Source organism: Antechinus flavipes, chromosome 2, assembly GCF_016432865.1.
Source record: "Antechinus flavipes isolate AdamAnt ecotype Samford, QLD, Australia chromosome 2, AdamAnt_v2, whole genome shotgun sequence".
Lineage (NCBI taxonomy): Eukaryota > Metazoa > Chordata > Mammalia > Dasyuromorphia > Dasyuridae > Antechinus > Antechinus flavipes.
The window spans coordinates 579,157,060-579,174,570 of record NC_067399.1 but is presented as its reverse complement, the minus strand read 5'-3'; positions in this window follow the sequence as shown (position 1 = coordinate 579,174,570).

Genomic DNA, 17,511 nt, shown 5'->3' with positions numbered 1-17,511 from the left:
GGCCAGCTAGGGCAGGTGGCAAAGAGGCCCTGAGCTCAGAAAGTGAGAATCTGCAGAGCCCTTCCCATCCTCTGCCTGTCCTTAGGGATTTGAAGCAGAAATCCAGCAGACTCCAAGGTATCAAATTAATAGTACAGAAAATCCCCTCCAACTTACCTCATAGAGGCACAGGAAACTGGAAAAGGGGGGAGGCAGGAGAAGTGAGGGTTGAGGGAATGGGATAGGGGCATCTGGAAGTGAGATGTCCCATGAACTTAAAATAAGAGGGAACCATAGATATTTGATTTGGCAGGCTTTTGAACTTCCTCTTTCTGTAAACTTGAAGATATCAAGCCTTCCAAAGAGAGCTGGCTCCTACCTAAAGGCCAGAGCTCCTGTCCAGCTTCCCAGGACCACCCATTCAAAGATTTGTTGGCTGTCCACCATCTCTCCATCCCATTCTCACCTGACTTAACTGCTAGGCTGGGCCCTTAAACAAGTCCTGTGGCATTCTCCTGAAAAGGGGTTATCATTAAAGCTGTCCACTGGAAGCAGAGGATGAAGAGAGGCAATCTAGCATAGTGAATTGGCTTCAAAGTTATGAATTTCAAATAAATTTGCTATCAACTTTCTATAATGTTAAGATGTGAATTTATGTCCATCTGCATTGGTTGATGAAGCTACTGAGTGAAGAAGCAGGAGTGGAGGAAGAGAAGGAGGAGCAGGAGGAGCAAAAGGAAGAAGAAAAATAGGAGAGAAGGAAGAGAAAAAGGAGAAGGAAAGGAAAGAGGAGGAATGAGAGAAAGAAATGGCAGAAGGAAGGAAGGAAGAAAGGAAGGAAGGAAAAAAGAAAGAAAAGAAGGAAGGAAGGAAGGAAGGAAGGAAGGAAAGAAGAAAGGAAAGAAGGAAGGAAGGAAAGAAGGAAGGAAAGAAGAAAGAAAGAAAGAAAGAAAGAAAGAAAAGAAGAAAGAAAGAAAGAAAGAAAGAAAGAAAGAAAGAAAGAAAGAAAGAAAGAAAGAAAAGAAGAAAGAAAGAAAAGGAAGGAGGAAGGGAGGGAGGGAGGGAGGAAGAAAAGAAGAAGGAAGGAAGGAAGGAAGGAAGGAAGGAAGGAAGGAAGGAAGGAAGGAAGGAAGGAAGGAAGGAAAAAAAGAACCACCACCACCACCACCACCACCACCATGCTTGGAGGATTTTTCATGATTGAATCCAAGTCCTTCCTCCTTGATGTCCTGAATCATTTTGTTGACATCCCAACCTTGAGGATACCACCTAGATTGAGTTCCTTAAAAAAAATAAATAAATAAGATGGGCACATAAAAGATAAGAGATCTTTACTAATTGGGAAGAAAACCAACATTTAAATTTTTAAAATCTCATGAGAATATATCTCAAAGTCCTAGAAAAGCATGATAAGCCTAAAGAGACTATTTCTAATAACTTTTTAGTAGAATCTCTGAGATTCTCTAAGTTACCATCATATCATCAGCAAAGAGTGATAATTTGGTTTCCTCATTGCCTATTCTTATTCCTTTAATCTCTTTGTCAACTCTTATTGCCAAAGCTAGCATTTCTAATATAATATTAAATATTAACAGTGATAGTGGGCAATCTTGTTTCACTACTGATCTTATTGGGAAGGGTTGCAGTTTGTCCCTGTTACATATGATGCTTACTGCTGGTTTTAAATAGATGCTACTGATTATTTTAAGAAAAAGTCCATTTATTCCTATACTCTCAATAGTTTTTAATAGGAATGGATGTTGGATTTTATCAAATGCTTTTTTCTGCATCTATTGAGATGATCATATGGTTTTTGTTAATTTGGTTATTAATATAAGCCTAAAAAGACTGGAAAGAATGTCTGACAGGAATGGATGCTATCGCAATATCAACATAGATATCAGTGGATTCAAAAGTTATTGAATTATGTATACCTTTTAATACAGTGATACAACTATTAGGTCTAAACCTTAAAGAAATCCATGAGAGGAAAAGAACCCATATGTACAAAAATAGTTATAACAATTTTTATAGTAGCAAAGAGCTAGAAACTAAGAGAATGTACAACATTTGGGAAATGGTTGAATGTTATCAGGTATATGAATGTAATGGAATGTACTTGTACTGTGAGAACTGTCCAAAAGGATGGTTTCAGAGAAATCTGGAAAAATCTGTATAACTTGATGCAGGTGAAGTGAACAAAATTTGTAGTTATAAAATAATCTCCTCAAAATGGGAGATACCTTCTCACCTTAAATACATTCATATATCTGGTTTCTGGGCAGAGTAGACTCAATTTTAAAGTACACAGGTAATGAGGCACACATATAAGGAAAATGTGGGACTAAAGAGAAACTTCACAATCTCTGTCTTTATGTCTCTGTCCTCCCATCATTGATTCCACACTAAGTTCACTTTGAGGCAAACATTTCTTTTGCTCAGCTCAGCTGGCCCTTCAGGAGCATGATGCCTCAGTTTATGGGTCAATTCATTGCTCTGCTGGGTTAAGCAGGTCACTCAGTTGCTTTGATGGCTTCTCACTAATCTTTATTGCTGCTGTTACATGCTCTAGTTGCTGGTTGGATCTCTCATGGTTTTAATGGATTTACTAGTCTCACAAATCATCTGGGTACTCCCTTCTCAAAATACTCATATGCTTAAGATCAGGGAAGGCTAACACAAATGAAATGAAGGCACTGTGTATTCATAGATACATGGTAACTAAGTGGAAAGTAAGACAGTACCTTCCACCTGATAGCTCATAGCAGTCCTTGTTTTAGTCTCTAACAGGAAAGAAAAAGACAAAAGCTAGGGTCATATTATTCTTTTCATATTTGAACTCAGTTATGGCACAATGCCACCTGAGTAATCAGTCCTTCCAGCTTCTTTACCAACTAGAAGACTTTTCATCATCACACTGCATCAATATTCCAATCAGTGATGGTTGGAAGTAGGCTCTCCAACTTCTATTTGCTGGACTGGAACTAATCAGAGAATATTGCACATACTCTGTATAATAATAACCCACTGGGATGGGCAGGTGTAGCATGCCCCAAGAACTGGGCCTTCTTTGGCTGTTTTCCCCATTACATATGTATTTGAAGGGGTGCCATAAAGAAGATGCATTAGACATAATCTGATTGGCCCTGGAGGGCAGAACTCATAGCAAAGAGTACAATCTGTATACAGGAAATTTAGGATTGATATCAAGAAAAAATTTCCTACAAATCAAAATCATCCAAAAACGGAATGTGCTGCCTCAGAAAGTTGTAAATTCTCCTTTAGAGATCTTCAAGCAGAAGCTAAATAACTCTTTTCCTGTATATTATAGTTAGGATTCCTTTCAAGCCTAAATTGACCAACATAGACTTTGAGGTGACTTTCAACTCTCAAACTCTGTGATTCTAAGATTAGATTAGATTTCAGTAATCTTAACAACCTTATAGGTGTTTTTGGTTTCTGGGGAAAATTATAAAAGAGACATGCAACTGCCAATAATTAGCAATTGTTCCCTAGGCTATAAGAGAATATTAGGTCCTCATGGTACTGGCAATATAGGTAGAATAGGCATGAGGACTTTGGTCTTTAAGATGTGAACTTTTAACATGTAGAGAATAGAATATATAAAGTAGTCTAGTGGAATAAAAGTGAAAGAGAAAGAAAAGTCAAGACATTGCAAGGAGTCTAAGGAAGTGCTAGTGTATCACTCTCTGAGTTACTTTGTAATGATTTTATGTTTCACATTTGCTTACAGGTACAAACACTTCCTCCTCCCCCTCCATCGAATGTAAATACTCCTGAGGGCTGAGAAGGTTTTATTTTTGTTTATCTCCAGCATTGAGCAAGTACTGGGTGATTAAATAAGTACTTGTTGGTTGGCTGATTAATAACAATCATTAACATTTATATGGTGACTACTATGTGCTAGGCACTACCTAAGTACTTAACATATACTATCCTCTCATTTGATACTCACAACAACCTTCAGACATCTAAGTTTTAACTCAAAGAGTTTTAACTCAAAAGTCCAGTTCCATTGGTTCAATCACCATATTTACGTTTGCTTCTGGTTCTTGACAGCGTGAACTGCCTAAGTAGCCACTGGTTTGTATGGACCAATGATTCCAACAGGGTAAAGTACTGACTGACCCATGGTGCTTTTTGATCACCTGACTTGTTTCCTTTCTTAAACGTGCAGAAAGGCAGAATGCCACTATACAGAATCAGAATTGTACCAGATAGAGCTTTACTTAAGCCTCTAGTCACCATCTATTACTTTCTCTGCAGCATCAAAAGATAATTCTTTCCCAAAGAGGCTGCAGTAACCTTGCTGGCCACCACAGGGAGCTCAGCCAGCAAATGTCTAGTTATTCTCAACATAAATCCACAAGGCTAATAGAGACACAGCCTTTTTTTTTTTTTTTTTTAACTTCCTCATTGACAGGATCCAGATTTAATTTAGAAGATGAAATGAAATGTTGTTCACCACATTAAATAAGAAACTTGCTGTTTATTCAGTTTAGAATTTGTAACCCATCTGCAGATTTCTTTCTCATTTTATTTCCCATTGAATTCGTAGTGTCAAAGATATAGTCACGATCACAAAATTTCAGTACATAGAATGAAAAAAAGAAACTAGATTAAACATTGTCCTCCCAAATTTGTATGTGAAACTGAATTTATGCGTGGGATACCTATTTTTAGTTTTGTGTGTGGGATACCTTTGGCTCAGAGAAAAAGTATTGGGCAAGCATTCACTTGATGTCTCAGTATACACATAAAATTGGCTTCCCCAACTCATCAGCCTCGAAATATCAGAAAAACTCCCCACTTGTGACTATCTTGATTTTCCCTTCTCTACTTCAAGTTTTGAAGCACCTCAAAATGTAATTGGGGGTGGAGAGAAATACTATTTTATATAAAAGAAAAGAAGAAAAAAAGAGGAAGAAGAAAAATAGAAAGGGCTAGGTATAGGTTATGTCAATGATATTTCATTTGAAAATGAATAAAAACAAGGGGCAGTTCGGTGGATGGAACATAAGCCTTGAAATCAGGAGGACTTGAGTTCAAATCCAGCCTTAGACATTAGCTATGTGACCTTGGGTAAGTCACTTAATTCCATTGTCTCCAAAAGAAAAAAAAAATGTCTTGGCTACTGAAAAACTTTGGCTATGATATCTGTACCTGTGCAAATGTTCCCACTCCCATCTCTTTCTACTAAGTCCTAGTTATAAGGATAGAGAAGGAAAAGAGGAAACAGAATGATTACTTAATGTATAGATAATGTCCCTTTTGCCCCATTGTTAAGAGAGCTCACTATGACTCCAGTTGAGGAGGGAAGAGTAAGAGGCTATTTCATGCCATGATCATCAGAAATTTGTGTGATAATCTCTCTCATTCTTTGTGAATCATCTCTCTGAGTTGACTTGAAGGGAGAGGCAATAATTCAAAGTGATTCTCCTAGGCTAAAGGTGGAACTCTTGGAGTGAAAACTCTGCTAATGTAGATCAGCATGTAATTGAATTAAACTTGCCACTTATGATCTTAGAAAACTGCTTGAGAACACTGAGAGCTTAAATTACTTGCCTGGATTTACATAACGAGTAAGCATGATAGACAGGATTTGAACTCAGCTTTTCCAGCTTCACAGTCAGCTGCTTATCCACTATGGGTTGCTGTTTTTCTATCTAAGATGAGTTAGGGAAATGTATATTTCAGTTGCCATCATGACTTCTTCTTTTTTTTTTTAAATAACTTTTTATTGATAGAACCCATGCCAGGGTAATTTTTTACAGCATTATCCCTTGCATTCACTTCTGTTCCGATTTTTCCCTTCCCTCCCTCCACCCCCTCCCCCAGATGGCAAGCAGTCCTTTACATGTTGAATAGGTTAGAGTATATCCTAGATACAATATGTGTGCAGAACCGAACAGTTTTCTTGCTGCACAGGGAGAATTGAATTCAGTAGGTATAAATAACCCGGGGAAAAAAAACAAAAATGCAAGCAGTTTATATTCATTTCCCAGTGTTCTTTTTTTGGGTGTAGCAGCTTCTATCCATCTTTGATCAATTGAAACATGAATTTCATTCTTTCTATTAAGACCGGTCCATCTTCTTGAAGAGAAACATGGATTCTAAAAGAAAATTCAAACCTCTTTCCCACATTGGCATGATGCCAAATCCCTTTGGAGAGGAAAATAAAAGGACTGTTGTATGGACATTGGCAGATCTGGGGGGCTATTCAAATAATACTGTGTAGGGCTTCCTGGCTCCTGGAATCTTCTCAAAAGCTAGTTTCAAGCCTCCACTCTCTTATTTTTCTCCCTCTGCCACAAAATTTCATGTCACTAAATAGGATCTTTTGGGGAAATAACTGATGTGAAAATTAGCAATTATTACTATATTATCAGAGATAACCAAAGATCCCAAGAAAGGTTCTGTCCAAAGTAGGTTTTGGTCTGCTCTCCAGTTTACCAATCTAAGGTATACTAATCTAGGTTGAATCTCCTGAGAGGAAGAACCAGTTCAGGCTAGCCTTGGCTCAAGGCTGGAGGCCATTTTCTCAGGGAGAAGCACTATCTAACCTCCCACCTAGCATTTGTTCCCAGGATTCTACCCCACTCTGGGCTGTCTAGTTTGAGCCTATTGGCACATTTTATAAACAGTGTCAAGGCCTCAGCCAGTCAAGAGTTGCCACCCCAACCTGGTTGAATCTTGGTGCCCTCCTGACATCATCCCACATGAGCCCCAGCTAGCTACCTGCCCTTCCCTCAGCCCTGGAGACAAGGGGAACATCACCACCCAAGAGCACATAATACCAAGGATTAATATAAACAAGTGTTCCCTTCCCCTAAAAGAATGAATCACCTCCAATGTCACAGAGGCACACCCCATTCCATTAGTGGAGCTCCAGCCTTATGAGAGGGGGGAAGGAGTAGGAATGGGAACTGACAGTATCCTTATCCTTCGTTAGGAGAGATGGTAGAACATAGATCACCAAGTGACTCGGGGTGCTGGTAGAAGCATGTAGAGTCACTGGGAAGTGTAAATGTTGGGTTGGACAACAGAAATGTTGCAATAAAGAGAAGAAAAGGTAGGAAACGGCAAGGATATCAGAGGGGATCTAGATGACACAACATCTTCATAACTGGGTAATCTGTTGCCATTTAGTAACTGTAAATTATGGGCTAGTGACTAGAAGCTGAGGAGGTTGGAAGAAGGGGGGAGGATAAGAAGATCTCTATAGAGTTATAACTAGGAATGTTTAGATCCAGGCAAGTTTTACAAGTAGCACTTGGAGCAAGCAACATGAAGATAAGTCTAGAATGGTCACCATGTTAAGGTCAAGTAGGGATAGAAAAGAGCACAAGAGATGCTTCTGCCCAGACCATCATCCAAGAGCTTTTTATTTCAGTTAGTTGTTTCAGTTATTTAGTTGCTCCAATCTATTCTTTCTACTCCACTAAAGGACTCTAATTGCTGTTAGCACCCGATAAATTGGTAACCTGAGGCATAGCCTCAGTTGCTCCATCATGACTGTGAAGCTGGTTGTCTATTGACACTGCTGTTGTCACCCTAGTATATATAGAGTCTCACTGTCATCTGGTCAAACTATTGCAATAGATTCCTAAGCTGTCCCTCTTCTTTCTAATTCTCCCCACCTCCAATCTATCCTATTCATGCTGCACAAGGGATATTCATTATACACAACTCTGATAAGGTTACTCCTCTTGGCTCAAACATTATTGCTTACCAAATATTGTTCAGATTCCTTTGCCCAGTATTCAAGGCTCTCCACAACTTACCCTACAATTGAATCAAATTGAACTAGTCATCATCATTAGTTTATTTCTCAGATTTTCTCATGTTCCACACTCTTTCCTCTCTACCTGGAAAGTCCTTACAAAGAATTCTGCTCAAGAACCAGGAGATCATTGTACACAGCTACAGAAAGATCATAATATGATCAAACACATCATAGGTGCTTAATAAATGGGTGAGTTGATTAAAAAAAAAAGACAGGGGCAGCTAGATGGTGCAATGAAAAGAGTGCCAGCACTGAAGTCAGGAGGACCTGAGTTCAAATGTGGCCCCAGACACTTAATACTTTCTAGCTGTGTGACCCTGGGCAAGTCACTTAACCCCAATTGCCTCAGTGGAAAAAAGACAAAGGGATCATCCAGTCCAACACTTCCCTTTTACCTATCAAGAAACAATCTCAGAGGCTCACATAGCTAAAAAGTGGAATGAGCTTGAGGGTCTTTGTCTACAAGTAATAAATTCTTTGCTAAATCCCAGTGTTCTCCTTTTCCCTAGGTTCCACCTATGCACAAGTTGTGAATTCTCACCGAGTACAAGCTATGACTGGGAGATTTGGGATATGAGTGAACTGGTTTAAGAAATGCCTTTTTCCTAATATACCTACTATTGAACTTAGAATCAGGAGACCTGGATTCAAATCCTGACAAAATAATGCTTATACTTTAGGTTTGATGTAAAGAAATAGAAAATAGATTTATTCTTACTCTTTTCCTACACACCCAGCTATAGCAGGTACACAAAGACATCTATTTATAGATATGTTTATTGACATTCCTATGTGACTTCTTGTACCTCAAAGGGGACAAATCAGAGGAGAGGGGAAGCATAGAGAATGAATAGGGATATATACAGTAAGCAAAGACTTTTACCATATTGATTCACTGAGATGGAGTTTCTCTTATCCAACTGAATCCTAATTAAAACATTTCCTTAAGGAGGGTTCTGGGAGTACCAGGATAGATAGATCTCTCTCTAAGAGCACAGAGTTTTATTACCTTGAAGATTTGTATAAACTGATGCAGAGTGAAGTAAACAGAAGCAGGATGCAACTTACATCATAATCATAATAATAAAAATAACTTTGGAAAACTTCAGAATTCAGAAAAATGAGCGACCACGTAGGACTTCAGAAACTGGTTTTTAAAATGCCATTTTTGATGATAAACATGCCACATAATGATAAAATAAGCTATTTTCTTGACACAACTATGATGGACTTGCAGAATTCATTTTCAGATAATGTCAGAAAGGTGTTAACTCATTTTCCTTAACTGTGTTTGTTACCAACAACTTCTTGGTGGAGATGGGGAAGGGGAAGGAGGAAATTAGTGTCTGTTTGATAGAGATAGCAAGAAAAGAAAGACAAGAACATCAACAAAACATTTTAAAATATATAAAAGAAAAAAATTAAGTTCAAAAGTGGTTATGAACAGGGCAATTTTGTTGCTAACTTATTAGATTTTATTAACACAAAATTGATTCATTATATATAGATTCATTATCCTCTATTTTCATTCTCCTTTGTAAAAGAAGAGCTCCTTTACAAAGCAAAGGGAAGGGAATCTTTCCTGACTCTGTGTTAAAGGGACCCCTATTCTCCATGCAGTGGCCCCTACTCTGGGGGAACAGTTCTGCCCATGATCAAAGATATAAATTATGAACATATTTCTCCCCCAATAATTGCACTGTTCCATGGAACCCACTGCCATTGAGCCTGTTCTTCTCACTGAGAATTTGATGATGAAATGAAAAGAAGGACTTTCCCTTGGCAATGTTTGTGATAGAATGAGATTAAATATGTGACTGAAAATGTGGGTGAAAATCAGGGGAAGAATTTATACAATAGCAGAATTATAGAGATCAGCATTACAAGACTTTAGAACTCTGACTAGTGCATAGACAAATCATGATTCTAAATCAGAACTGTCAAAAAGGTGGGCCACTCAAGTGCAGTGGAAATCAGATTAAAACTGAGTTGGGAAATATTTTTTTAAAAATTAAAAAAAAAACAAGAAAACATGTTACGTTTTAAAACTAAGTCAATATGTGGCCCTTGGGGACATTTCTGAATGGATTACTGGATTCAATTTCTATTAGACTTTGACACAACTAGTCAGAGGACTGGGAGATGAAATGTGGTACCCATCTCTTGATAGAGGTGTGGTGGACTTACAATCCAAAAGAAGACATATTTTCAGTCATAGCCATTGTGGAAATTGGCTCAGCATGATGATGCATATTATTTATGAAAGTTTTCTTTTTTTTTTTCTTTTCAATGGAAGCAGGGAGATGGAAGGAAGAGAAAACAAATCCCTGTTCATTGAAAAGATAAGTTTTTAAAAAAGATTGAATTTTTCAAAAGAGAGAGCATAACTCTGTTATACATACAAGCAGGACAACCTTAAAATTAACAATTATGCTTGGAAAGAAAAGCTGGATATGGTAGAGATTGGTGATTCCATAGGCAACTTTCTTTCTTCTGTTTGCCTTTCTAGGTGGAAATGCTATATTTTAGTGTTTGTTAAGTAGAAAAAAAATTTTAAAAAGAAAATTCCCACTTCATAGTGAAAACCTTTGTATTAAAATATGTGAGACCAACTGTGTGAGTGTAAATTAACAAGGAGAGTGAAGAAATGTATATGAAAGAATAAAGGATGGGAAAGAAAACTTGGAAGATGTTCAGGTGAAGCCATGATTGGGTGCATGGGCAGTTTTTGCTATAAGGCTTTTTACAAGGCCTATGGGAATGACCACTCTCTTTGATTTGGTCTTTATCATGGATCCTTTCCTCATGTCTATACCTGATTGTCCCCTTTTGCACATACCTCCAACTATATACACCTGCTCTCCACTCAGTTTTGGGCAGGTCAGTACTTGGTAGCTCTTTGCCCCAGGCCAGGGATTGGGCTAATTCATTCTCTTCTCTTTGGGCCTGGGATGAAGTTGGGTGGGGTAGGGTGGAATGGGATAGGGTGGAGTAGAGGGAGGGAAAGGGATGCTAAAAGTTGAAGACCTAATTATACAATGACTGTTAACTGTCTTTGAAGCTCTGGGTCCCACAACCTCCGGGGAAGAAATTAATCTGGAAGACTTTCAGTTTGGGAGAGAAGTTAATCAGAGGAGAGAGTCACAGAACTCAACCTGTAGTCTTCTGCAGTTGCTTTTCTGATTCCCTGCTCACCAGGGGCCATCACCAGTCTTTTTTGACCTATTTCTTGCCACTGGTCTCTCATAACAAGGAGAAGAGAGTAAGACTGATGACTTTGCACAGCTCTGCCTCACTCAGATCCAAGATTTACCCTCCTGATGTCATTGGTCCTCTTTGAGAACTAAGGACAAACAACAATGATGATTTCCTGACCTTCTGCCAGAAAAAAAAGTGTTAGTAGTTCTTTGAAGCCATTACCTTCATCTTTTGGACAACTAAACTGGGGCTTAGGAGACTATGAGAAGTATATGAAACCACTCACTTTTTTTTTGTCTGTCTCTGTCCCTCCTTTCTGTATGCTTTTGTGTTTGTCTCTGATTCATCTTTCTCTCCTTGTCTGTCTCCATCTCCATCTCCATGTCTGTCTATCTGTCTGTCTCCCTTCCTCCTTTGGTCCCTCCTCTTTCTTTCTTTTTCTCCTCCCTAATCTGTCTCTCTGGATAATTAGTCTTTTTAATTAAGAAAGACTTCCAAACCTAAACTGATTTTAATTTGTGGTAAATGTCCTGGATATTATCCTTTAACCTAGAACTAAGATAGCAAAAATCAGTAATAAGAACAGTTCTGGATTTGGAATCTACACTTAAATTCTGGCTAAGTTACTCTGTGGTGTTTTGGGTTTTTTTTTTAAGCTTTAATTTTTTAAAAATTTTCACACTTAGCATTTTTCCTACTCATATGTAAAGATAGTTTTCAATATTCATTTTACAAGATTTTGAGTTCCAACTTTTTTTCTCCCTCTCTCACTTCCCTCTCCCTTCCTCAAGATGAAAAACAAACTGAAATACGTGACCTCTCACTTCTCAAGGATGGTGGAGGTGACCTTCAAAGCTATGGTGGAGTCCAGTGGGAAGGAAAGCAACAACTATGGCTTATTACTTCAAGTATGTACCTCAGGACTCCATCATCTTTCACAGCACCACTCTGCTATTTCCTCTTACCACCACTGGTATCCTTGGTATAGGCAGATGGAAAAAGATAAGTTTTCTTCTTATAGAAATGATGCTCCCTTTTCCTTGATTCTGTGTCTCTGCCCATAACTTTGAGCTCTTTGTTAAATATATGTTTAATTCTTTTATCTTTGCTTTTTTAAGAATCATCTTACTAAGTGTACATGGGAAGGGGTAGGAGTGATGTGAATCACTATGAAGATGATACTACCACCTATAAGGGAGACTTAACTTCCCCAAAGAAGGCCAGACTTTCAGGGGAGTGTAGAGAAAAACTGGAGATGGAAGTGTAAGTGTTGTTTGCGTTTTTTGTTTTGTTTTGTGTTGTTTTGTTTTTGTAGTTGTATCTGACCCTTCATGACACCATTTAGGATTTTCTTGGCAAAGATTCTAGAGTCCTTTGCTATTTTCTTCTCCAGCTTATTTTACTGATGAAGAACCTGAAAAAGAGTTAAGTGACTTGCTCAGGGTCACACAGCTAGTAATATCTGAAGCCAGATTTGACCTCAGGAAGTTGAGTCTTCCTGCCTCCATGCCCAGCATTCTATACACTTCGCCACCCAGATGCCCTGACTGGCATTTAATAAACACTTAATAAATCCTCTATTTACCTCTCATCTATCTAACAAGGATTCTGCAACTGAAATGTCCCTTGGGCAATGTCCCTTAGATGCCTGAGGTTATATTTGGGTGGCCAGTGAGCAACTTCTGGATATTTTGTGGCAAAACAAAACAAAATATATGATTAACCCTTCTTTCTCAGGCTTTAGATAAAATTAGTGACTTCCAGGAGTATTCTGGTAAATATTTAACAACAATGTTGGGGAGCAGGGAGGGAATATGTGAACACAACAGAAACATTATTAACATTTTCTCCAAAACTTTCTTACATCTAGGCAATCAGCAAAATAATAATTTAATCCCTAAATTGTAGCATTTATAGATTTCTCAAGTGTATATACACTTACTGAAAATTTAACAACTAGCTTGCCTAGTGCAAGCTCTAGCACAATCCAGTTTCTATCCTTTGTCTTCAATTTGCCAGAGATTAGAAAAAGCTTTGTCTTATTTCTTGCCCTGATGCATGGAAATCTGAAGTCCCAGGTGAGATACTGAGCTGTTGGGGTGGTTGGAAGTTTCTCATCACCTGAAATCTATTAACTTTAAAATATACATATACATGCATATACACAATAACTATTTCAACATAATTGGGTTCTTTTGTAAATCTGTAAATTTTATTTTATGTAAAAAGGGGGGGAGAGATAAGAGCCCAACCCTGAAACTGCAGCTCTGAATTGAAGCATAAAATGTTAGTTTTAGTTCTGTTTAAACTGTCTTTGCATAAATGTTTTTCTTTGTTACAATAAAAGCAGAGAAAAAATTTAACAAAGATTCAGATTGGAGTAGACGCCAGTTAAGGGGAAACGACAATGTTGTAAAAAATAAATAAATAAAACAAACTTTTAAAAAGAAAAAAAATTAGTTCCTTTTGCTCCAACTCATAGTATATACAAGGCACACTTCCATCAGTAGTTCTCAGTTGGAGGGAAAAGATATTAGGTACTTCATGTAGCATGCTTCTGATACCACATCCAATAAATCTCTGTTTTACACACACACACACACACACACACACACACACACACACACACACTTACAGCCTACTCTAATTGAACTTCAGAGGTCTACAGCTGCTGTAGGTCGTCCTTCCCATACAATTAGAAAATAGTGTCCCCAGGTGCCAGATAAAATACTCTAGAATTTTGTGATGTCTTTGGTTTCCAAACCCTTCAATTTCTCTTCATTCATTTTCTCTCGATACCAAATGTCATCTGAATGAACTTCTTGGCTTGGAACCCGGAGTTGGGCAATCCAGGACGTCAAGCATCCTCCTGCATTCTACAAAAGAACTGCGGAACAGATTTAGCTTAGAGGGAGCCGAACCCCTGAAACCCTGCAGGAATAAACTTTCTAATTGTACCTGACTAGGAGAGAAAATTTTCCTCCTTCCTGTGTTCGGCTCCTGTGTCTTTGGGCTCCTTCCGCTCTACTCAAGTTTCTAGGACCGTGGGGGAAACTGCCTTAAAGCCGGATATTCGCTATTTGGCAATAGTCATTTCCACTCCTCTCTGGTCACTTTTTTCCCTATCTAAATAGGAATGTTTGTACCACCTGCTTCATTGGATTTTGATGAGGACGGTGCTTTGGAAAACAGCAGGTTCTTCCTAAATGCGAGCGATTGCTATTAATAAGCCCTATCACAACTAAGTTTTTGTGTATCTGCTCCAGTTCGAGTTTTCTAATTACCCAGCTGGGAAAGTAAGCTGTTTGTCCGTGTTACATTTTCTCTCGCCTCCCCAACCCCATGTCCACCCTCTCCCCCTCTTACGGGCTTGCTCCAGCTATTAACAGAAACATTCACCCCAGGACAGAGTGAGTTTAGATTGCTCTGTCATGCAACCATTTCCTCCAACCCCATCTCCAGCCCTGCGGCTTTCCTAAACCAGTCCAGCTTCGGAGAGGTCCTAGCCTCTAACTAGCCTCTAACCTGGGAATTATGCTTTCCTTCTGGAAACCTATTAATCATATATGATCTCCACTTCTTTGCTCCTACAAAAAAAAAGAGCTGTTATAAATATTGGAATTAGAATTGGAAACAGAAAAGATGCCCATTAGTTGGGAAATGGCTGTGCAAGTTGTGGTATATGAATGTAATAGAATACTATTGTGCTTTAAGAAATGAAGGGGATGGGTTCAGAAGACCTACGAATTGATGCAAAATGAAGTGAACAGAACTAGAAGAACGTTTTACAGCGAAATAGCAATATTGTAAAGATTATCAACCGGGAAAGCCTTAATAAGACTGATCAATGTGATAACTCACCAGAATTCCAAAGGACACACTGAAAAATGCTATTCATCCCAGACAGAGAACTGATAGATTCAAGAGTGCAGATGGGAAGATATTTTTCCTCTCTTTTTCTTGTTTCTTTTCACCTCCTCCGAATATTACTAATGCAGAAATGTGTTTTGCACAACTTCACCTATCTGTATTTCTTGCCTTCTCAATGGTTAATGAAGGAAAGGCATCTGTAACTGAAAATAAAATAAAATTGATTTTTAAAAAAAGATGGTGTTGATTTTGTTGTTGTTGTTGAGAGACTGAGCTTCCATCTCCTCATGTTTCTGAGTTTCTTTCGAAGAGGGGATCGTCAGAGTCTGGTACTTTATGAGATTTATAAGAATTGTAACTCAGAAAGATCCTGGGAGCTAGGAAATGATTTATTCAAACTGGTGGAGTTCCACTATATCCTATTTAGTTACGACCTCTGATGACTTATTTCACACCATCTTAATCTCTTGAGAACCAAATTCTTTGCAAGACTTCCCTTGCAGGTAAGGCTTTCTCCCAAAGCACTATGCCCTGGAGCTCAGCAATTTCCAGATTAGGAACTAAAACAGTTTTTAGAGGTTATCTAATCTAACTTTCACATTTTATAGATGAAAAAACTGAGGCCCAGAGAAGGATAAATGACTTTCCCCCCAGATTTTTACACAGGTACTAAGTAGTAGACTCTAGATTAATCTTGGATTTCATACGCCAAATCTATATACATATATAGCCCTGTAGGGTAGTAGGGAGAAGAATCCCGATTAACTGCTCCGTAAAGCAGCCAGCTATATAGTTTATTTAGCTTGTCTGCCCCCATTGAGTTTTTGTAACTGCCCATGTCAACCAAGAGTCAATAATGCCCCTTCTAGTGAGGAGAAGACAGTCATCCGTTCAGATCAAGGTCCTTTACTATTGCTATCAATCTTAGTTATTCTGAAATGAATATGTTGATTTTTTTTATTCTGGGTCCTCTCTGTTCCCCAACTGATCCATTCTTCCTAGAAGCCACAAGGCAGTTCTCCACTATTGTGGGGGAAAGTCCCTCACCTCCAAAGTAGGAATTCTCACTAATTCTAACGGATCTTATCAGTTAACATCAGAGGGTGAGTTTCTTGGAGTTCTCTCTCTCTCTCTCTTTCTCTCTCTCTCTCTCTCTCTCTCTCTCTCTCTCTCTCTCTCTCTCTCTCTCTCTCTCTCTTCCCCCTTTTCTCCCCTCTCTCTTCTTCCCTCCCCTCTTTCCCTTTATCTCTTTTTGTTTCTCCCCTCTCCCCTCCCCCCCCCCCCAAGCACAATTTCTGTTCTGGGAACAGTTAGATTAGATAGTTAGAAGGCCTTCAGAAATTGTGAGATCATTGGTTACAAAGACAGGGAGATCCCCTTTCTGGATTATTTCTCCTGCAGTAATCAGGCCAAGTGGTGAATTGAGAGATGGTGGGGATGCTGCACTAGAAGCCAGAATATCGGGATTACAGTTCTAGTTTAAAAGTTTAGAGGCAGACAGGTGGCACAGTGGTTAGGTTAGAGTGTTGGGCCTGGAGGAAAGGAAAATCATCTGACCGAATTCTAATTTGGCTTTAGAAACTCATTAGCTGTGTGACCCTGGGTAAATCACTTAACCCTATTTGCCTCAGCTTCCTTATCAGTAAAATGATCTGGAAAAAGAAATGTATCTGTCAAGAAAACCTCAAATGGAGTTACAAAGAATCAGCCTATGTGGTCTTGAGCAAGGCAGTGAATCTTTCTCAATTTCAATTTCTTCATCTGCAAAATAAGGCCATAATGATATACCCACCTCACAAAACTGTCATGATTCCTCATGGATCACACACATTTTGTGAACCTTAAAGATTATTTTGTGATTCTTCTTTAAATGTGAGCTTTAACCTTTCCCGGACCTCCCCTCCCAAAGCAGGAGGAAGGATCAGCTGGGGCAAAAGCAGGATCGAGCTACTCCTAACTATCCTAGAATAATATCCTAGAACAAAAGGTTTTTTAGCCTGGAATCTTGTGTGTTTAAAAAAAAAAAAGGATAAAAATGTATTTCAACGTGACTGGTTTCCTTTGTAATCCCACATTTTCATGCATTTAAAAACAATATTCTGAGAAAAAATTCATAGGCTTCATTCACCAGACTTCCAAATGGATTCATGACACACAAATTGCTTTTTTAGAGGCAGTTAGGTGACAGTGGATAGATGTTGGCCTGGAAACAGGATGACCTGAGTTCAAATGCAGTCTCAGACAGTGTGATCCTGGACAAGTCATTTATTTAACCTGTCTGCCTGAGTTTCTTCGATTGTAAAATGCAGATACTGATAGTACCTACCTCCCAGGATTGTTGTGAGAATCAAATGAGCTATTTGCAAAGCATTTAGCACAGCGCCCGGCACACTGTGGGGACTTAATGCTTGTTTCCTTTCTTTCTCCCTTTAGAAGAAATCTCTCCTGCCAAAAAAAGAAACAGTTAAGATGTACTGAGAGGCAGGTCTGCTTGTCAATTTTTGGCTCTCTTTTTGGAGCTTTTATTCAGTCAGGGAAAGGAGACGTGATAATTCGAGAACTTCCCTGTCGGAATCAGAGTGTTTAGCGGGATCTCTGCTGCACTATAATGGGACAAGAGGTAGATTTAGAGTTAGGAGACGAGTTTATATCCCAAC